The following is a 23,373-nucleotide window of genomic DNA, read 5'->3' on the forward strand; positions in this document are numbered from 1 at the left end:
TTGTGGGATCCGTACAAGGAATCACAAAAATTCTGTCAAAAGGTCCTAACTAGCTCATGGAGCTTGTGCCCTAAAAATGGGCACAACTCGAGCATTAATAAAGTAAAAAATACCCCAACAAGAAATAAGCTCAACAAGACCAACATAAGCCAAAATGATGAATTAAATGGAAACTTACAGCTTAAATGTAAGAATAATGACCCTTCTAATGTCCCAAATCTATACACAAATAATTTCTAGCAATGCCCACATATTCCCTCTTTAATTCGAGCTCACCATATCTCTAAATATGGAGAAATATATGATAGATGAATGCTAAAATTGCTGAAACAAAATATAACTATCTATCACTTGCTCAACGCGATTATGGGGCCTCGAGGGTCATGGTTATGATAATCAAGCTTCGACAAGGTCCACTGATCCTTCATTATTGTCATGAGGGTCAAGGCTTGCAGATGTGAAGACCAACAATTTAATCTTCGCGAATGCGATGCCAAGCCAATGATCATGGAGACCAATTTCATTGGCCTTTGCGAATACATCTCCAAGCATGCGTATGCGAAGAGTAAATTTTTCATGACCCGAGCCTATACTCTGGCCCAACACCTAGAATCATGAATTACCCCAAGCAGACCCTTGGTACTGGCATGCTACTAAATATTAAACTGCACTTTCAATATATATCAAATGGAAGCTGAAACATGGCTAACTAAGCAAAGTAATGAGGAAAGTACTTAATATCAATCAGAAAGAAGTACAAAAAATTCCAGGGATAGCTGAACAACTAATGTCTGAATATAAGTCTCTACTAACTGAAATTAAGAAATATTTTTGTCGGGACATGATCTGTAGCTACCTTAAAACAAATAATTTCCCTAATGAAAATTATAACTATTAGCTACTTCATGAAATCCCCGAATGAGGAGGACTCACCGACTACTGACTGGAAAGTTGCAACCTATCTAGCCAAAAGTCTGAGAGCGAACCCCTGACTACATCATAAAAGGATGCATCGCAGATAAAGTATATGGTAAGTACATTGAATTTACTGAGTATATAAGGTGACACTATACAAAATTATTCTAGGTGACGTCATGTAACAAGAACTAATGAGTTTGCAAAAATCATAAACATAGTGAAATAAATGAAAGACATCCTGAAATCAATGTATAAATATCATTTGAGAATCTATTTTCAAATATATAAAGGTAACTTTATTTTTGTAGCCTTATACTGAAACTAGATTCAAGCTGTCATATTTGATAAATCATAAATATAATTCAAGTGTATAGAATTAATAAGATTTTTACTAGGGAGTTTCTTACAACCGACATACACCATGTGATCTCATGATGTCCATCTTATAATCCCAGTTGAAAGGGTTTCCCTACAACTAGCCAAGTTGTAAGACCTATCTATCTGAAGTGGATCTACACATTGAGCCTCAAAGGGCTAACGGAGTTGACCGACTAGTGGTATACTCAAATCCTATAGTGGCACGTTGTTATGGGACTTGAGTTTCTAAACCAGCATTCTTTTGGTGCTAAATAATCCTCCCAAAATAATATACATATACTGCGGCTCATAAATAGGTAATCTATCTGAATCAGGTATGAGACTAAGTTCAAAAATCATATCTCAAATTGTCTATATTGAAGTTGAAATCAGTATCATGCTATTTTCATGCTTAAAAACCATCAAAGTTAAAGAAACCATAGAATTTATGCTAAACTAGTTTAATAAGGTTTAAGAACTTAAGGAAACCGTTCAAAAAAAAACTTCCCATTTTCGCTATAACAATCAACAAAAATGTAGAATCAATAAGCAGCGACAGCTATAGTGGAATCTGTCCAATGCTTCGGGAGGAAGAAGACAGAAGTGGCGATGACCCATTGTAAACATGGACGTGGTTTGATCAAGATCAACGGTGTCCCAATCAATCTTGTCCTTATGGGTGAAAGGATACCCTCATTGAAGCTTTACATACCTGAGAGAACGATAGTTCAAGAGAGAAACATGATAGGAAAGCTTGGAACATTAGTTCTTAGCCTTTCTTGCGGTTTGTTATGAGTTTGGGGAGTTGATATCGTAGAATAAAGGGAAATTAAGCGTTGATATGATATACTCCCCTAAATAAAGTTAAAACATCAATGCATAGGCTTAGGAAGAATATAAAATAACCAAAATAACCCCAATTAAAAAGTTGTTTGAACTTTCTACGAGGTCAATCTACGGTCCGTGGTTTGATCTACAGGACATAGATCCCATCGTAGAATTTAGGTTGGACCCCATAAGCCCAAAAGTCACAACAAAGGCATGTCAATAATAATTGACCTTTGCGAACGCAGCTAAAGTGCTTCATGAATGCGGAGGACAAGACACTTGACCTTCGGGAACGTGGCCAGAGGCCCACGATCATGGAGGCCAAAGACTGAAGCCTCTGCGAACGCAGCCAAGGATCCATGATCGCGAAGAGCGAATTCCAAGACCTCTACAAAAGCGTTCAAGGGCCCACGATCGCAACATTAATTGGTCTTGCACCAGATTTCATCTAAAAGCTGAGTTTCTAACAAAGTTCAAATACTCCGACGGGGTGCTCGGAATTCATTTGAAATCCCGTACGTGCAAAAGAGATATGCTACCCTACCATATTCGATGTTCTAAACTCAATGGTGCAGTCCATATGAGGTCATTACGACTGAAAGTGGGTCACCCAAAGGCCATTATGAGCCAAATTCCATAAAGGACCTAGAGATTAGACAAAAAGCCTCGAAAAGCAAATAAAGGGTTGTTCTAGACCAAACTCGATATTCTGGAACTAACCACGCTATCAGAATTTTTATCCAAGCACGTTTTCAGCGAATATTGACCAAAGTCAATTATAGGCCGAATTTCAAAGGCAAAAGCGCCAAATGGTCTTAAACTAGTACTGATTGCCTCGATACTCATGCGGACCATGCTACTAGACTAATTTGGCCACTTTAGAGCTGATATAATAGTTAGAATTTTGTTTTGAGGTCATTTTCCTAAAGTTATGACCGAAGTCAACTTTTTAAGTTATAAAAGCTCCAAAATAGGAAAACGAGCTTAAAACCCAAACGAACGACCATGCGACCAAACACTCAGTGCCAATAAGTCTTAAATGACTTGGGGTCACTATAGGAATGCTCTAAACGACGAAATGTATGCTTAAATTCAAAAATGACTTAGAGGGTCATTACAACATCCACTACTAAAAGGACTTTCGTCTGTGAAAGTAAGAGTTATCATGCTCGCTCTCCTAGGTATCCCCCTCGACTGGATAATGCCTCAAGTAGACCTTAACTATATGAATGGCTTTGGAATGCAACTTCTGACATCTATGGCCAAAATTGCAACTAGCTCCACAATATAGCTCAAACGATCATCCAAGTCAACCGCATTGTACTGAAGCACATGGGACTCGTCTGGAACATACCGGCGCAGCATCAAAACATGAAATACCTGATGAATAGATGAAAAGGACAGAGGCAAAGCTAACTCATATGCAACATCGCCAACTGTCCTCAAGATCTCAAACAGACCAATATACCTAGGGCTAAGCTTGCCCCACCTCTTAAATCTCATTATGTCCTTCATGGGAAATACACGGAGGAATACTCTATCACCAATGGAAAATCTCAACGGTCGACGCCTACGATTTGCATAGCTTCGGTGTCTACTATAAGCTGTCCTAAGCCTATCCTGAATCACCCTCACATGATCTAAGGCCTCCTACATCAATTTTGTATTGCGTAACCTGGGCTTCATAAACTCAAACCAACCAACTAAAGAGAGACAATGCCTACCATATAAGGTCTTGAACGAGGCCATCTGAATACTAGAGTGGTAGTTGTCGCTGTACACAAACTCCACCAAAGGAAAACACTAATACTACTGACCCCCAAAATCCATAACACAAGTCTGCAATATATCCTTGAGAACCTAAATCGTGTGCTCTGATTGGCCATTAGTCTACGGGTGAGAGGTTGTGCTAAGGTCAACACGGGTACCCAAGTCCTCCTGAAAAGTCCTCCAAAAGCTAGATGTGAACTTGAGCCATGGTCTGAGATGATAGAAACAGGCACACCATGTAAGTGAACCACCTCCCGAATGTAAATACGGGCTAACCTCTCAGCACTGTAGGAAGCATGAATGGGAAGAAAGTGTGTTGACTTAGTCAATCAATCCATGATAACCTAAATACTAACAAGACCAAGGGAGGTGCGAGGCAACCCCACAATAAAATCCATGGTGATCTGCTCCCATTTCCACTCAGGAATAGGCCACCAGACCTCAAATCCTTGGCCCTAACCTGTTGACAACTCAAAAAATGCGACACATAATCCGCAATATCTCTCCTCATACCACTCCACCAGTAGTGCTACCTCAAGTCACGATACATCTTAGTGGTGCCCAAATGGATGGAATATCTAGAATCATGGGCCTCGCTAAGTATTATCTAAATCAAACCCCTAATTGTCGGAACACAAAGTCAACTACCAAACCCAAACCCCATCTGATTCTAAGGTAGTCGAGCCGGTGTCACCTCCAAAAACTCGATCTCGAAGTACAACTAAATCCTCATCCTCAAACTAACGGCTGCGAATACGGTCCAACAATGATGAACGAGCTCCCACATAAGCTAACATACATCGAGAATTAAAAATATCAAATCGAATCATCCAGTTAGCTAAGGACTGGATGTACAAAGCTAAGGGTCGCTCCATAGTAGAAAGAAAGGCTATACTACCCATACTCATCGCCTTCTGACTCAAGGCGTCTGCTACTATATTTGCCTTGCCCGGATTGTAGAGAATAGAGAGGTCATAGTCTTTTATGAGCTTAATCCAGCGGCACTGCGTTGAATTAAGATCCCTCTGGCTCATAATATACTGAAGGCTCATGTGATCAGTGTAAATCTCACATCGAACTCCATACAGGTAGTGCCTCAAAATCTTAAGCGCAAAAACTATTGACGCCACTCTAAGTCATGAGTGGGGTAGTTGCGCTCATGCAGCTTAAGCTACCTCAACGCGTAAGCAATAACCCGGCCCTGCTGCTTCAGTATACACCCCAAACCAACATTGGATGCTTCCTACTAAATGGTGAATCCCTCGCCCTCAACTGGAAGAGTCAATATAGGAGCAGTGGTCTGTAACTCCTTGAGCCACAAAAAGATTCTCACACATTCTTCCGACCACGCAAACTAGACATCCTAGCAAGCCAACTGAGTCAAACACATCGACATAGTAGAAAAACCCTCAACCAAACGCCTACAGTACCCTGACAATCCATCAAAGCTACAAATCTCAGTCACAGAGGTAGACCAGGCCTAATCACGAAGACTCAATCTTCGCTAGATCTACCATAATACCATCTTTGGACTCCACGTGCCCTAAAAATACTAAGGACTCAAGCCAAAACTCATATTTTGAGAGCTTGGCATAAAGTCGCTGATCTTTCAAAGTCTGGAGCACAACTCCCAAATGTTGCTCATGCTCCTCCTGACTCTATGAGTATACCAGAATGTAATTGATGAAGACTATGACAAATAAGTCCAAGTATGGCCTAAATACCCTAATCATCAAGTCCATGAATGCGGCAGGGGTGTTAGTCAACCCAAAAGACATCACTAAGAACTCATAGTGGCTGTAATGAGTCCTAAATACGGTCTTAGATACGTCCACCACCCTAATCCTCACTAGGCTGAACGCTGAATGCTGAGCTTCTTGAGCTCTACAGGGGCCATACGATTATGGTGGGATGGAAATAGGATGACTACCCGACTATACATTAATAGCGAATTCAATAATGCGGTCAGGAGTGAGGCTAGGCAAATCGGTAAGAAACACATCTGCAAACTCTCGAATGGTAGGTACTAAATCAACTGTAGGGCCGTCCCTACTCACATATCTAACACAAGCAAAGTATGTTAAAAACTCGCTAGTCACTAACCTCGGGGCTTGAACAAAAAAGATCACCCCAACCGGTTTGTGCTAATAAGAGCCATGCCACACCACTAGTAGAATACCGAGCATAGCTAAGGTAACGGTCTTAGCATAGCAATCCAAGACCGCACGGCGAGGGAATAAGCATTCCATGCCCAGAATCAAATAAAAATCCACCATATCTAGTAAAATGAGATCAACTATAGTGTCACGCCCTTGAATAGTCACCACACAGGATCTAAAGACCTAATCCACTACTAAAGAATCACCTACTAGGTCGAGACATGCAAGGGCTCAACTAATGGCTCCGGACTCATACTCAATCGATAGGCACAATATATAGATATGTAAGAATATGTAGAGCCTGGATCAAACAAAGAGGATGTGAGCTGATGGTATAATAAAACCATACCTGTGATCACATCATCCGAGGCCCCAATCTCTGCTCTACTTGGAGCTGCATAGAAATGGGCCCGGGCTCCTCTACCTTGTGCGTCGACTCTGCCTTCTGACCTGTCTCTTTGGAGACCACCCCGTGCACCCTGATGATCACCCCTGCAATCCAGACCCTAGCCTCTACCTCTAACTAGAGGTGTTGGTACTGGCGCGGGTCTATCTGCCTGTGGAGATGGTAAGGCTAGCCTACGATGAGGGAACTCATGGGACCAATGATCTAGCTCCCCACACTTATAGCACCCCTGAGAATGTCAACTGAAAGCAAAGTCGGCCACCCCGGCCTAAAGAACCCATCTAGAACCACCTCGGCCCTGACTCGGACCTGTACTAGAACTAATCTGATGGTGGTGATTACCCTCCGATGTCTGAAGAGAGGCCTGGAAAGGGCGGCTGGACTAACTTGACTGAAATCTCTAACGAGACCTATAATAAGACTACCGAGGTCTAAAGCAGCGCCCATCATGGCTATCCTTCTGTCTAGCTCTCTTGTTGTTGCCCCCTTAGGCCTCGCAATGGAGCTACTCAAGAGTGAGGGCATGGTCTACCACCTCTAGAAATAAGCATCCCACTTAGACTAAAGACTGAGTCTCGATTCGTAGTTGGAGCCTCAATCCCCTAATGAAGCACCAAACTCTCTCCTCCTCAGTAGGTAATAGCATAGCGACATGCCTAGAGAGCTCATGGAATCGGGCCTCATACTTTGATACTGTCATTGAGCCCTGCTCCAACTAGGAGAACTGATCCCAGAGCTGATCTCTGACGCTCCTGGGATAAACCAAGCCAAGAAGGCCTCTAAATACTCAGCCTATGTGACCGGTGGAAACCTAGTTTGCCTAGTCTCTAAGTATGTACGCCATCACTGCCGGGCGGGACCGTCTAACTAATAAGCAGTGAAGTCAGCTCCTCTCGACTCCACTAAACCAAAGGTATGTAGCCACTCGTGGCAAGTAAGTAGAAATTCATAGGCATCGCCTAAGGAACACCCCGAGCATCTTCTGCTCCTAGAGTGGCATGACCCCCTCCAAATTATCAGGCTGAGTGGCCGGTGACGATGGATGTGGAAAAACCGATGCCACTGGTGTAGGCTGGTCCTGCGGTACTCGGGCGGCTAGAGCTAGGTCCTGGCGCATATCCCTAATCACAGCTAAAATCTGGGCGAGCATCGCCTGTAAGTCTAGAGCCGCTGCTGGCTCGGATGGTGGCTGGGCTAGTCCCGACCCTACCGGTTGCTGATATACTGGAGCTACTGGTGGCTCCACCTCCAGTTCTGGAGTCTACTATCAATCCCGATCTAGTGCTACAGCCCTGGCACGACCCCGTTGTCAGCCTCTACATCCAGCGTGCGTGCGAGCCATCCTGTAAAAGATTGGAACAAGTAAGATTTCCAGAAACCAATAAGACACACACAGCATGACAATTATACAAAAGAGACACATTTCTAAAGACATCCTATAGCCTCCTGAGGATAAGTCATGGACGTCTCCGCACCGATCCCCAAGAATCTATTAGACGTTCGCTCCGTACAAGTGAGATCAGTGAGCCGGGATCTGATACCAACTTGTCATGACCCAATTTCTCAGGTCATAATGGTGCCTACTATAACTCACCAGTAAACAAGTCGACCCATATCCCGAAACTGCAAGTAAAGGGATATCAAGTCAGAAGACCAGCAATCTAATCTAAATTTGTAAGGAAAATAACAGGACCATACATGAACGGACGGAACAAACTAAATATATACAAATCAAACGGAATCCCTTCCCAAACCTGGAATTCATATGTATAAAGCTGCTAGCAAAAGAGTACAAGTCCCAAAAGTGAACCATGGAAATAAAGTTGTCTCAAAAAGAAAAAGACAAACAAAATGTATATTCAGAAGGAGACAAGAAAAATTTAAAATAGTATGTGCTCACCCTCACCTCCGATCACTACTGCAGTTGGCTCGAATCAATGTTGGTATCTAGTACTCGAATCTACATCACGAAAATAGTGAGCTGGACCACGGATTTTGATCGGGCATCTGTAGTTAAGAGATCAGTTCAAATTAGAGTCAGTAACCAGCCGTGTGTCACGTGAAGTACCCAAAACCGAGTATCATCAATGCACTGCTCCATCCCGAACCAAATATAACCTGAATCACCGAGAAAACTTCCAAAAATCAAGTACTGAGCGATACAGAACTGATAAGAGAATAGGGCATTGTAAAGGTAAAGTCACAACTACGTTAATTCCTAGTTAAGGCTCAGACTATCAGACTCAAGTCTTCTCTATCAGTCTATAGGGAGCTAACCATCTAAAATAACGTTGGAAAAGCTTTAAGGCCCAACGGCACCAAAACTATGCAGGTCCAAGGCAACACAAGTCTAAGCCTAGACTAAGGTTAAACATGCTTCTAAACACACAACCACAGGGACAACAATTATCGCAAGATAGAAATAACCAACAACCACAAGAGTTATGCTTACACAGTCCGACAATTACCTGAAATAAGGCCTAGGACATGGATTCTATGAATTTAGCTTTCTCAACACCCACACCCCTCCAAACTCATTCAAAACAATGTACAATTATCTAAACATGCTCAGTTTTATGAGGGGAAAACAGTAGACTACCTGTAAGCCAACCAGGCACGCTTCAACTCTCGAAATAGAAACTTTTCCCTTTCGAGCAGCCTCCGAATGCTGCCACGGTATCAATAATAGAATCACAATGTTAATACGATCGTTGTGACAAAAAAATTATCGAATTCAGAGATGGACCAATTTCGGGGTCTACAACAGGAAATATGGGTCCCGCATCCAGAATTCTAGAATTGAACCAAAAAATAGGTTCTAAGCATCACCCCAAAGCTCACTAATCAAAATTACTACACAATACAGGGTGGAAAATGACAAATGATAAGCATGTAACTAAAATTCAAAAAATTCGGGCTAAAAGATCAAAATGGCAGATTCTTTGATCAGCTATAACTCAAGAATAAAGGTCCCTCAAATCAAACAAATTATACTACGACATTTCTTGAGAAAAAAACCACAATCTATCCGCAAATATCACTAAAAATGGAGTTAAATTGGCAAAGTTACAATTCTCCAAAGTTCAATAAATAATCACTCCAAAAATCACTAGAGTAGTGTCTAAATATAAATTCTTACCTAATACGAAGCTTCCCCTCGCATTTCTGAACTCCCCACTAGATTCCCCATGAAATTCTCTAGAAATTGGACCTTGGAATCACCTAATTTGAGCTTAGGATGGAGGATATATATATGTTTGAACTTTGAAAGAAAATCTAAAATTCTTCCTTGGTCTTTATTAAAAGACTAGGCCACTGGCCTTCGCGTACGCGGCTACAGTGCTCCGCGAACGTGGTGGCCAAGAAAATTGAGCTTCACGCCTAAGGCCCGCGATCATGGAGGCCAAAGACTCAAGCCTACACGAACGCAACCAAGGCTCAATGTTCATGGAGAGCAACTTCCAGGACCTCCGCAAATGCGACCAAGGCTCTGCGATCGCGAAGAACAAATTTATGAACCTCCGCGATTGTGGCCAAGGGCCCGCGATCATGAAGAGTAATTAGTGTTGCACCAGATATCAGATAAAACCTGAGTTTTTCACCAAGTTCAAATACTCTGATGGGGTGCTCGGAATTCATTCGGAATGTCGTGCACACAAATGAGATACGCTACCCTACAAAAGTCGATGGTCCGAACTCAATGGTGCAGTCGAAATTTCTATATGAGTTCGTTGCAATTGAAAGTCAGTCCTACACCCAAAGGCCATTTTGAGCCAAATTCACAATGGGCCTAAGAATTAGACCGAAACCCTCGGGAAGAAAATGAAGGGTCGTTCTAGACCAAACTAGACATTCAAAAACTAACCGCGTTGTCAGAATTTTCATCTGAGCGCATTTTCCACAAATGTTGACCAAAGACAACTGTAGGCTAAATTTTAAAGGTAAAAGTGCTAAATGATCTTAAACTTGTACTGATTACCTCGGTACTCATGCTGACAATGCTACTAGCCTAATTTGGACACTCCAGAACTGATAGAACCATCAGAATTCTGTTTTGAGGTCATTTGTTTTGAATTTATGACCAAAGTCAACTTTTCAAGTTATAAAAGCTCCAAAACAGGGAAACAAGCCTAAAACCCAAACAAACAACCAGGCGACTGAACAGTTAGTGCCACAAAATCATAAATGACTTAGAGTCTCTAAGAGAACACTATAAATGGCAGAATGAATGCTTAAATTCAAAAATGACGTAGAGGGTCATTATACCAACGTCAACATCTAAGGCATGCACTAGCAAAACGTTGGCTAAGGGTCAACAATATCAATACTAAGGTTGTCACAACTCGAAAACTCAAGTCATGATAACACCTACTATAAACCATCAGTAGGTAGGCCAACATGTAACCCTAAATGAAAAGTAAAGAGTTTAAGGGTAGAAACTATGCAAGAATAATCAAATTACAGAAATAACAGGAAAATCAATGTAGAAGCAACATATATATATTCATCAAAACAAAAGATCGCTCCAAGAACCTGGAAGTCACAAGTATAGAGCTACTATCAAAAGAGTACAAGTCTCAAAAGTGGACCAAAATGTGTAGACTTGTCTCAAAAACAAAAGACTATCCAAAACTTCATAGAAGGAGATAGGTATGATCTATAACATCATAATCTAACCCTCATCTCCGAAACCAACTGCAACCGACTCGAAGACAGCGCTGGTGAGTGGTGCTCGACCTACATCAAGAAAATAGATATAGAGTGTACTATGAGTACCAAAACAATAGGTAACCAGTATGCATCATAGGCCGACTAAGCCTGAAAAGTAAAAGCAATATAAAAAAAGGAATTAAACAGAACAGAGGTCAAAGTACGAAAGTCTAATCAAAATGCACATGAGTTTAATAAGGAACTGAAACAAAGTACGTAACCATCTAACAAAAACCTAACTGGAACCCATAAGCCTAGAAGGTACACTCATGTGCACGTTTAAAATAAAACTAAAACTACAAAGAGTAGAACCTAGTGAGTTCAGAGCCAGAGAGTACGTAGCCTCAACCTAAGACATGGATGCCTCCCAGAGGAACCAATAGAGTCGTCCAGTAGCCAACGAATGCATAACTAGTACCTTGAACCACATATACCCTATAAAATAATCAATATGATCTAACCAATAGATATCAACTCAATAAAGCATAAAAGAGCCCAAATCATGGACTGCAACTATAGATCAATGACCACACCTTGAATCTGTGACATAAAGTAGTTGGGAATGCCATACCATGCCAAATCATAATCACAAAACCACTATGGAATGACGTCATACAAAGGTAATCAATACCATACTCTAATCTCAATCTGAATCCAAACCCAAAACATCAAACAAAGCCCGATCTATCAACCGTGAACCACCAGGGACATAACAAGGGGAGTTATGGATAAAAGGTCATTAGAGTTGGGTCACTGCCTAAGGCCTATTGTATTAGACACCATTCCATTGCATCAGTCTACATAGAGCTAAGCCGTTCAAAGTGACGTTGAAGAGATACTAAGGCCTACCAGCTCCATAATACGTAAGTCTAAGGAAAGCACTAGTATACACCTAGAATAAGGCCAAACATGCTCACAATATAAATAGAAAACAAGTATAATTCGTTCCACAAGGTAAGGGTGATCTTAAAAGAAGAACAACATCCCAACAAATCTTGAAAATACCCAAAATAAGCCTAGAACGTGATTTCTAAGTTGATAAGCATGATAAACTAGCTACCCAGCCCCAATACCATCTAATCAACATATATTTTATGTTCTCAAGCTCAATCCAAAGAGAGGGAATCCATAGCCTATCATAAAGCTGATCACGAGTGCTCTAAAATCACAATTTTGGAGTAGTACCCTTCCGAATGACCTCTGAACTCTATCACACTATCAATAATATGATCACAATGTCATAGTCGTTTGGACATTAAAATCACATTAATCGAAAATAGACCCAAAATTGGGTCTAAAAGGGGATTTTGGGATCCTACTGGAAATCCCGTAATTGACTTTGTCAAAAGGTCTATTTAGCTCTCCAAACTTGTTTCCCAAAATCGAACATCATTTAGGGATCAGAACTCAGAGAATCAATCATATGCAAAAAAGCACCATTAAAGAGAAAGGAGAGATAGAGAGAGAGGGTTACCCCTTTGAAAAGGGAATTACCTATACTCGATACCCCTATAAGTCTCCTAACACTCCATTATAAATGCCAAAATAATCTAGATGCAAAGAATTTAAAACCACCTAAATTGGAGGTCTATATCTCAAGAAATTTGAGTTTGAAGTTTGAAGAAATGAGCTAAAAAAAAGACTTTAGTAATTTAACTCACTGTAATAACCGCACCGGCAGCCCCGATGTCGCAAGCGCGAAGCCACAGCTTCACCTTTACCTTTTAGGCTTACCCATCACTTTACTTCCTATTGTTGTTTTCTTGACCTTATGAATGAAATGTATGCTAAGAGGCTTGGTTGAGATCCTTCGGGTTTTCGATCGTCGTGTCACAGCTTTGTCCTGGTTCGAGTCATGACAAAATGTCTCTAGATCGCAACTGTCTGACATTTTTGGACAAAATAAAAATTGGCTCCTCCACACAGGTCAGCGGTAATCCAACTCAACTGAACCATGCCTGAGAAAATGAGACTCATCGGGAACATATAGGCGAAGCATAAAGACATGGAAAACTGGATGGATGGCTGAAAAGACAAAAGTTAGGGCTAACTCTTAAGCAACATCACCAACTTCCCACAAAATTTCAAATTGCCCTATATACCTGGGTTCCCCACCTCCCAAATCTCATCACGCCCTTCATGGGCGACAGTTGAAGAAATACTCCTTCTCCAACTCCAAACCTCAAATGCCGGCGTCTATGGTCGGCATAGCTCATACAGGGGCGGATCTACATGGTGGTCAGGGGGTTCGAGTGAACCCTATTGTCGGAAAAATACATTGTATATGTAATGCTAAAGTCTATTTTTATGAGTATATATATTAAAATGAATCCTCTTAACACAAACAAATAGCATAGCTTACTGGCTAAGGGGTTCAGGAATTTTCCCAACGTCCTGGGTTCGATTCCATGGAATAGCATTTTCCTCTCTTTTTTTCCTTTGGAAAATCCAATAGCAATGCTAAGATGGGATCAATATTTAGGCTCAAAATACCAATCTAATGAAAAGCTTTATGATTTTTTGGCTCAATGTGGAGCTTTATTTTATTTTTTCATTATTTTTCCTTTTTATGCCATTTCTCCTTCTCAATTTCCATTTGTTCAAACTTATTAGGCACATTATTTTTATTTTTGTATTTTATTATTCTTATCTCTATTGCTCATTTTATTTTTATGTAACTCTCTTTCTATATACTAATTCAAAGAATCTCTTTAAAAATATATGAATTGTTCTTAAACATGAAATTGATATAGAAAATATTTTTTTTAAGATAAGGTAAATTAAATTTAATCGAACCGAGAAACTTAAAAGGCATAAATATTCATGATATTAGTTTTTTATTTTTTCAGCTCTATTCCAGAAATATGTAAATTAAACTTATTTGATTTATTCATCTCTTGTATTTTTTTTATTTTTTTTACAGATGGCAAATATTATAAATTGAATAAATGATCTAAAAATCAGTGATGCCATTTATTTATCTTTTTAATATGTATGATAATATTAGTAACTCAACCCCTTTAAAGAATCTTGACAATTTCAAAGTAAAATATGATTGTATGAATAATAATTTAAAATTTTTAAAAAATCAAAATAAAGTTGAACACTACAAAATAAAAGAAAAAGAATCACAATTTTTTTTAACAAGACTCAATGAGCAAGGCAAAACTAGGAAGAAATTCTAAACGCGACATACCAAGGCAAGTAAATTTAGTGGGTTAAGGTTAATCTTTTTCTTCCTTGGCCCATTTTGCTCATTTTTTGACTTACTTCTTTATATATTGAACCCTCTTCACAAAAATTCTAGCTCCGCCACTGAGCTCATCTGCCTGCTCTGAGCTGCTCTAAGTCTTTCATGAATCATACGGACTCTATCCAGCCTCCGGAAGATAGTCTGTACCACGCGGCCTAGGATTTGAAGACTCAAGCCAACCAATAGGAGAGCAAAAATGTCTAATTTATAGGGCCTCAAATAAGGCCATTTGAAAATCGAGTGGTAGTTGTTGTTGTTGTACGTAAACTCTGCCAAGGCCAAATACTGGTCCCACTGAATCCCAAAATTTGAAACACAAGCATGCAACATATCCTTCAGCACTTGAATAATACGCTCTAAGCACCCATTGGTCTATGGATGAAAAGTTGTACCAAGATCAACACGAGTACAGAACTCCTCCTGAAAAGTCCTACAAAAGTTGGAAGTGAACTTAAAACCTCTATATGAGATGATAGACACACACCCATGAAAACGAACCACCTCCTAAATATAGATATGAGCCAACCTCACGGCACTGAAAAAAATCTGAATGGAAAAGAAGTCTGTTGACTTAGTCAATTAATCCACCATGACCCTAATATTTTCAACGCCTCTAGAAGTCCGAGGCAAAAATTCCACGGTGATATGCTTTCACTTCTACCCCTAAATGAGTAATCTCTGAAGCTCACCACCATGCCTCAAGTGCTTGGCTTTTATCTGTTGACAACACAAGCAATGGGATATATAGTCCACGATATCTGTTCTCATGCCACTCCACCAATAGTGTTATCTCAAATCATAATACATTTTTGTTGTGCCCGAATGGATAGAATATCTGGAATCTTGGGCATCAAAAGGGATCAGCTGAATAAAACCTCCAACTCTCGAAACACAGATACGGCCAGCAAATCTCAAAACCTTATTTGAATCTAAGGTTGTCTGTCCGGCGTCACACATAAAAACCAATATCTAAAGGCCACTAAAGTCTTATCCTCAAACTGGCGACCATGGATCCACTCTAATAGAGAAGACTGAACTCTCACATAGGCCAACACCCACCTAGAATCTGAAATATCCAATTGAATTATGCTATTTGCTAAAGACTGAATGTCTAAAGCCTAAGGTCATTCCAAAAAAAGAAAGAAAGGCTAGAATCCCCATACTCACTGCCTACTAGCTCAAGGCGTCCGCTGCTATATTCGCCTTGCTCGAATGATAGAGAATAGAGAGGTAGTAGTCCATCAGAAGCTCGATCCAGACATTGCCTTGAGTTGAGGTCTTTCTGGATCATAATGTATTGTAGACTCTTATGGTTAGTATAGATCTCACATCGAACCCCATAAAAGTAGTGTCACCAAATCTTAAGTGCAAAAACTATCATTGCCAACTCAAATTCGTGGGTCAGGTAGTTGCACTCATAAACCTTAAGCTACCTCGATGTATATGTAATCACTCGGCCGCATTGCTTCAATATTCAACACAAACCAATGATGTATATGTCATAATAAACCATGAATCTCTCACTCTTGATAGGAAAAGTCAAAATAAGAACAATAGTAAGCAACTCGTGGAGCATCAGAAAGCTCATCTCACACTCCTCTAAAAACTCGAAAGGAATATCCTGGTGAGTCAATCGAGTCAAAGGCACTGCATAGTGGAGAAACCTTTTATGAACCATCAATAGTAACCCACTAATATGATAAATCTACGAATCTCAGTCACTGAGGTAGGCCTGGCCCAATCACAAATACCTTTAATCTTTGTCGGATCCACCACAATACTATCCTTGGACACCACGTGCCCCAAGAATGCTACAAACTTAAGCCAAAACCTGCACTTTGATAACTTGGCATAAATCTATTAATCTATCAAATTCTAAAGCACAATCCTCAAATATTGCTCCTGCTCCTCCCTACTCCGCGAGTATACTAATATGTCATCGACAAAAACAATAATGAAGGAATCAAGATAAGGCCGGAATACACATATTATCAAGTCCATGAATGTCGCTGGGGCATTGGTTAATCCAAAAGACATCACTAGGAACTCATAGTGTCTATAACAGTTCCTAATATGGTCTTAAGGATGTACGCCGCCCTAATCTTAAGATGATGATAATTGCACCTCAAATCAATCTTAGAAAATACCGCGGCACCCTAGAGATGGTCAAATAGGTCATCAATATGAGGCATATGATAATAGTTTTTCACCGTCACCTTCTTCAGCTGCCTATAGTCAATACACATCCACATAAACCCATCCTTCTTCTTTACAAAAAAGACTGAGGCACCTCATAGCGACATACTAGACCAAATGAGTCCTTTATCCAAGAGATCCTACAACTGAATGCTGAACTCTTTAAGCTCTATAAAGGCCATACAAAGGGCATCCTGGTACACTAAAGCTTCCTCTATGCGCAGGGTTCGAAGAAGGGCCCGACCAAAAGGGTTTATTGTACGTAGCCTTATCTTGCATTTCTGCCAGAGGCTGTTTCCAAGGCTTGAACTCGTGACCTCCTGGTCATATGGCAGCAACTTTACCAGTTACTCCAAGGCTCCTCTTCCTATAAAGGATATACAATAAGGAAAAAAGAAATAAGATGAGTGCCCGACTCAAGATCAATGGCATAGTAAATATCACGCTACGAAAGAAGGCCAGGTAGGTCTGTGGGGAACACATCTGCAAACTCTCACACAATAGGGACTAAATCAAATGTAGGACCCTCCCTACTAACATTCCCCATATAAACCAAGTAGGCTAAATAATCACTAGCACCCAATCTCTGCACTCGAACATAAAAAATAATCCCATTCACTGTGCAACTAACGGAGCCATGCCACACAACTAGAGCAATACTAAGCATGACTGAGGTAATAGTCTTAGAATAGTAATACCAGACTTCATGGTTAGGGGATGACCAGTCCATGCCTAGAATAATGTCAAAATCTAGCATATCTAACTCAACAAGTTCAACCCAAGTTTCACACCCCTAGATAGTTACTAAGCAAGATCTAAACACCCGATCCACTACTAAATACTCACCCACGGAGGTCAAAACACATAATGGCGATGATAAGGGTGCAGAACACATACTCAATCGGAAACATAATACAGAGATACATATGAAAATTTTGAACCCATATCAAATAAAGCAAAGCCAGGCTGATGGCATCAAGGAATCGTACCTATGATAACATTATATGATTCCTCAGCCTCCACCCTTGTTGGAGCTGCATAGAAATAGCGTTGTCTGCCTTTACTCTGTTCATTAGACTTACCACCTAACCTGTCTCCCTTAGATCCACCTCGAACTCCCCAGTGACTAACCCATTGGTCCTGACCCTAGGCACCACCTCTAAATGAACGTGCTACCACTGGAATGACTCGCTAGATGTTGGGTAGGTGTAATCATCCCTCATCGGGGATAGTTTCTAGGCCAATGGTCAAGTTCACATATACATAGCAACCCTGAGAAGAATGACCCATATGATAATGGCCACTACGACCTGTAAAACTTGAATTTGAATCTCTCGAACTCTGGCCCATGCTAGGATCACCTTGCCTGTGTTGACCATCCTCTAAAGCATGAAGTGTCACTTGAACAATGCGGCTAGACTGACCCTATTGAAACCTCTAATGAGGCCTATCATAAAAAACCCTACCCCTAGACTCAGACCCATTGTAACTTCCCTGATGTCGATCCCTCTTGTCGTTGCCCCCGTGGACCTCGTGACAGAGTCGCTTCATAGTACGAGAATAGTTGAAAAAATCCAACAAAGGAGCGGCCTCCTGAAACCAAAGACTCATTCTCAATCTACAGTGAAAACCTCAACCAACGAACAAACCATTGAACCCTTTCCTGCACGGTAGGCAGTATCATCATAGCATGGAGGGAGATCTCGTGAAACCTATCCTTGTAGTCAGAAACTTATGGGCATCCTCATTAATATCCCTAGAAAACCTTGGGAATATAGTCTCAAGAATACTCTAAGCATCTTCTACTCCTCCTAAGGCATAGCCTCTACCACAATAACTGACTGGGCGATAACAGGTGCTGGTGGCGGTTGAACTTGAGGGGCCTCTATTGCAGGCTGACCGTGCGGTGCTGGTGTAATTGGAGCTTGGACCTGTTTCATGTCCCCAATACTGTCATAACTCAGCGATAGCAGCCTGAAGGTTAGCCATAGCTGGTGCGGGTGTTGGCTACGCTGGTCCCGACCCACTGGCTGTGGAGGGACTGTTATGTCAAAAAAAATGGTTTGAAATTAATTTCAACTTTTTAGAGAAAAAATCAATTTTAGAAAAGAAAATCGTCACTTAATACTTAAGTAAAATCAACAAACCTTAATTTTAAAGACCCTAACAGATTTAAGTCTTAAAATTAGATAACATAGGTAAGGGTTCAAATTTCCACTTTGAGAAGGTATTAGCATTCAAAGTGGCCGCTAACACACGGTTATCTGATGATTTGAAAATTATTTGACTAACTTATAAAATATTAATTTAAAAGGAAATAAAGACTTTAAAACTATTTTTGAAAAAATGATCAAGCTTATACATTGGAAATAATATGAAAATAAAGTAAAGTTTATCAAAATGGCTAAATAAAGGTAGAAAATCATTTAAAAAGTAAATTAACATGAAATGACTTATCTTTATGGGAATCTAATTAAGTTAAACTAAACTAATATTAATATCTAAGCAATTATAAACAACATAAGTAAATCAATTATTACAAACCGAATCAATAAAAATAAATAATAAATAACATATGAAAATATGGCCTGACGCTTAGTTTCTATACGTCTGGACTAAGTTGTTGGGCCACCTGCGTTTTAGACTTTTGGCTCAACACTGTTGTACATCACAATTATATATACACTATATATCAAATTGTATATACACTATATACAGTGTACACAATATTATTTCTGTATATTGAATAGTAAACACATTATATACTACATGTTTGATCACTGTATCTACTGTATATCAAACTATATATACAATGTTTATCAGTGTATACAATATTATTTTCTTGCATATCGGACTATATAGATATTGTATATTGGTGTATATGACACTGTTTTCCACCTCTTTCCGGTAGCGATACTGAAGACGACGAGCGAAAGACGACTTCACCACCACCCAAGATCTTGACGGAACTCCAATTAATAAAAAAAAATAAAAAATTTAGATTCGAACCTTCGTGGTTCGATGTTATAAGAACTATGTTCTTAGCCTAAATTTTGACTTCAATCTCCTATTTTCCTTGAAGAAAAAAAATATAGATTGAAAACTAGAAATTTTCACAACTTTTAGGCAGAGGACAAGAGTCCAAAATCCTAGCCAAGTAAGAAAAATTTCTAAATATGGAGTGGCTAAATCCCAACTCTCTATCGGACCCTCAGAATTTGCTTGAGATCCCACAAACCCAAATTGAATATGCAACCCATTCAAAATGGCATTCAATACTCAATAGAGCTGTTAAATCTTCCAACTGAGATTGTCTCAATGAAAAATGGATCCCTTACCCAATCTCTATTTTAAGCCAAATTTCATAAGGGTTTTCAAATTAGCCCGGAAGCCTCGGGATCAGCACCAAAGAACCTACTGGATCAAAATTGACGTTCCAAAGCTAATAGAACTGTCAAAATTTTATCTTGAGGCCATTTACCTAACATTTTGACCGAAGTCAACTATACAAGTTTTAAAAGCTTCAAAACACAAAAACTTCCATAAAACTAACCGAACAACCAAGCAACCAAACTGTCAATACCAGCAAGTCACAAATGACTTTGGGTCATTATAGAAATGCTCTAAATGATGAAAAGAATGCAAGAAAGATAAAATGACTTGGATGGTCATTACAAATGCCATCTTAGCCTATTCACAACTTACAGGAACAACCATAACATCACACCAATCATGATCAACCAAAAACATTACCTGAAACATCCAAAATAAGGCAAAATCAATTCAATAATGATAACAACAAGAAATCATGCTAAAATACCAGGACAATACTTAGAAAATCATCATGTTAGAACAACCAATAAGGTCTAAGGATAGTAAGTCGTAGCTTACCTTGAAGCGGAACACACGTCCTCTGAATCTCTAAATTGAGACTTTTTCTTTCTAAGCAGCCTCCAAATGATGCTACACTATCAAAGTAGTGATCCCAGCGCCAATACGATCATTTTGACACCTATATTGCAATAATCAAGTTTGGGTCAAAAGTCAGGCCTAAAATGGCATTGTGGGATCTTTACAAGAAATCACAAAAATTCTGTCAATAGATCCCAACTAGCTCAAGCAGCTTGCCCCCAAAATGGGCACAACTCGAGCATTAACAAAGCACAAAATAGCCCAACAAAAAATAAGCTCAACAACACCAACATAAGCCAAAATGATGAATTAAATGGAAACTTACAAGCTAAATGCGGGAATAACGACCCTTCTAATGTCCCAAATCTATACACAAATAATTTCTAGCAATTCCCACATATTCCCTCTTCAATTCGAGCTCACAATGTCTCTAAATATGGAGAAATATGTGATAAATGAATACTGAAATTATTGAAACAAAATACAACTATCACTTGCTCAATGTGATTATGGGGCCTTGAGGGTCAAGGTTGTGATAGCAAGCTTCAACTAGGTCCACTGATCCTTCATTGTTGTCATGAGGGTCAAGGCTTGCCAATGCGAAGACCAAAAATTTAATCTTCGCGAATACGATGCCAAGCTAATGATAGTGAAGAACAATTTCATTGGCCTCCGTGAATACAACTCCAAGCACGCGTATGCGAAGAGTAAATTTTTCATGACCCGAGCCTATACCCTGACCCAACACCTAGAATCATGAATTACCCCAAACAGACCCTTGGTACTTGTATGCTACTAAATATTAAACTGCACTTTCAATATATAGCAAGCGGAAGCTGAAACATGGATAACTAAGCAAAGTAATGAGCAAAGTACTTAATATCAATCAGAAAGAAGTATAAAAAATTCTAGGGAAAGATGAACAACTAATGTCTGAATATAAGTCTCTACTAACTGAAATTAAAAAATAAGTTTGTCAGGACATGATCTGTAGCTACCTTAAAACAAATAATTTCCCTAATGAAAAGTATAACTATTAGCTACTTCATGAAGTCCCCGAATGAGGAGGACTTAACAACTACTAACTGGAAAGCTGCAACCCATCTAGCCACGAGTCTGAGAGCGAACACCTGACTACATCATAAAAGGATGCATCGCAGAGAAAGTATGTGGTAAGTACATTAAATTTACTGAGTATATATAAGGTGACACTATACATAATTATTCTAGGTGACGTCATGTAACAAGAACTAATGAGTTTGCAACAATCATAAACATAGTGAAATAAATGAAAGACATCCTGAAATCAATGTATAAATATCATTTGAGAATTTATTTTCAAATATATAAAGGTAACTTTATTTTTGTAGCCTTATACTGAAACTAGATTCAAGCTGTCATATTTGATAAATCAAAAATATAATTCAAGTGTATAGAATTAATAAGATTTTTACTAGGGAGCTTCTTAAAATCGAAATACACCATGTGATCTCATGATGTCCATCTTATAATCTAGTTGGAAGGGTTACCCTACAACTAGCCAGGTTGTAAGACCTATCTATCTAAAGTGGATCCACACATTGAGCCTCAAAGGGCTAAGGGAGTTGACCAACTAGTGGTATACTCAAATCCTACAGTTGCATGTTGTTATGGGACTTGAGTTTCTAAACCCGCATTCTTTTGGTGCTAAATAATCCTCCCAAAATAATATACATATACTGCTACTCATAAATAGGTAATCTGTCTAAATTAGGTATGAGACTAAGTTCAAAAATCATATCTCAAATAGTCTGTATTGAAGTTAAAATCAGTATCATGCTAATGTCATGCTTAAAAACCATCAAAGTTAAAGAAATTGTAGAATTTATGCTAAACTAGTTTAATAAGGTTTAAGAACTTAAGGAAACCATTCAAAAAAATCCCTCCCATTTTCGCTTTAACAATCAACAAAAATGTAGAAGCGAGAAGCAGCGGCAGCTACGGTGGAATCTGTCCAATGCTTCAGGAGGAAGAAAACAGCAGTGGCGATGACCTCTGCAAACATGGACGTTGTTTGATCAAGATCAACGGTGTCCCAATCAAGCTTGTCCAGCATAATATCCTTTGGTACATGGCCTTTGAACAAATCCTTCTTTTAGGTCGTCACCGCTTCGCCGGAGTCGACACGCGTATTCGTGTGAAGAGAGGTGGTCATACTTCTCAAATCTATGCTATTCGTCAGTTGATTGCCAAAGCTCTTGTTGCATTTTACCAGAAATTTGTGGATGAGCAGCAGAAGAAGAAAATTAAGGATATTCTCATTTGCTATGATAAGACTCTCCTTGTTGTTGATCCCAGGCGTTGTGAGCCTAAGAAATTAGTGGTCGTAGTGCTCGTTCTAGGTTTCAGAAATCCTATTGTTGATTTCAATCTTCAATACTTTTGCTTACCATTTACGGTAATTGAAATTATGTTTTGGTTAGTGTCCTTTTGGTGTTTGTTTTAAAGACCAATTTGGTTTTGGGAAGTTTCTAGTTTAAAAAAAACATTCAAGAACATAAGCTTACGATGAATGTCAGGAATTACATAAAAACTTAACTTGGATTTAAGCAATTTTGTAAAATCTTGCAAAGTAAATACAATTTAGGCATGAGAGTGAAAGGATACCCTCATTGAAGCCTTACATACCGGAGAGAATGATAGTTCAAGAGAGAAAAAATTGATAGGAAAGCTTGGAACCCTAGTTCTTAGCCTTTCTTGTGGTTTATTATGAGTTTGGGGAGTTGATAACGTAGAATAAAGGGAAACTGAGCGTTGATATGATATACTCCCCTAATTAAAGTTAAAACATCGATGCATAGGCTTAGGAAGAATATAAAAAAGAC

General features: G+C 39.5%; 1 pseudogene; it reads left to right on the forward strand.

Annotated features, from left to right (window-relative positions):
* Window positions 1-22,461: 22,461 nt before the first annotated feature.
* LOC129903720 (40S ribosomal protein S16-like) lies at window positions 22,462-22,912 on the forward strand (annotated as a pseudogene).
* The last annotated feature ends 461 nt before the right edge of the window (window positions 22,913-23,373 follow it).

Source organism: Solanum dulcamara, chromosome 9 (assembly GCF_947179165.1).
Source record: "Solanum dulcamara chromosome 9, daSolDulc1.2, whole genome shotgun sequence".
NCBI classification, from domain to species: domain Eukaryota; kingdom Viridiplantae; phylum Streptophyta; class Magnoliopsida; order Solanales; family Solanaceae; genus Solanum; species Solanum dulcamara.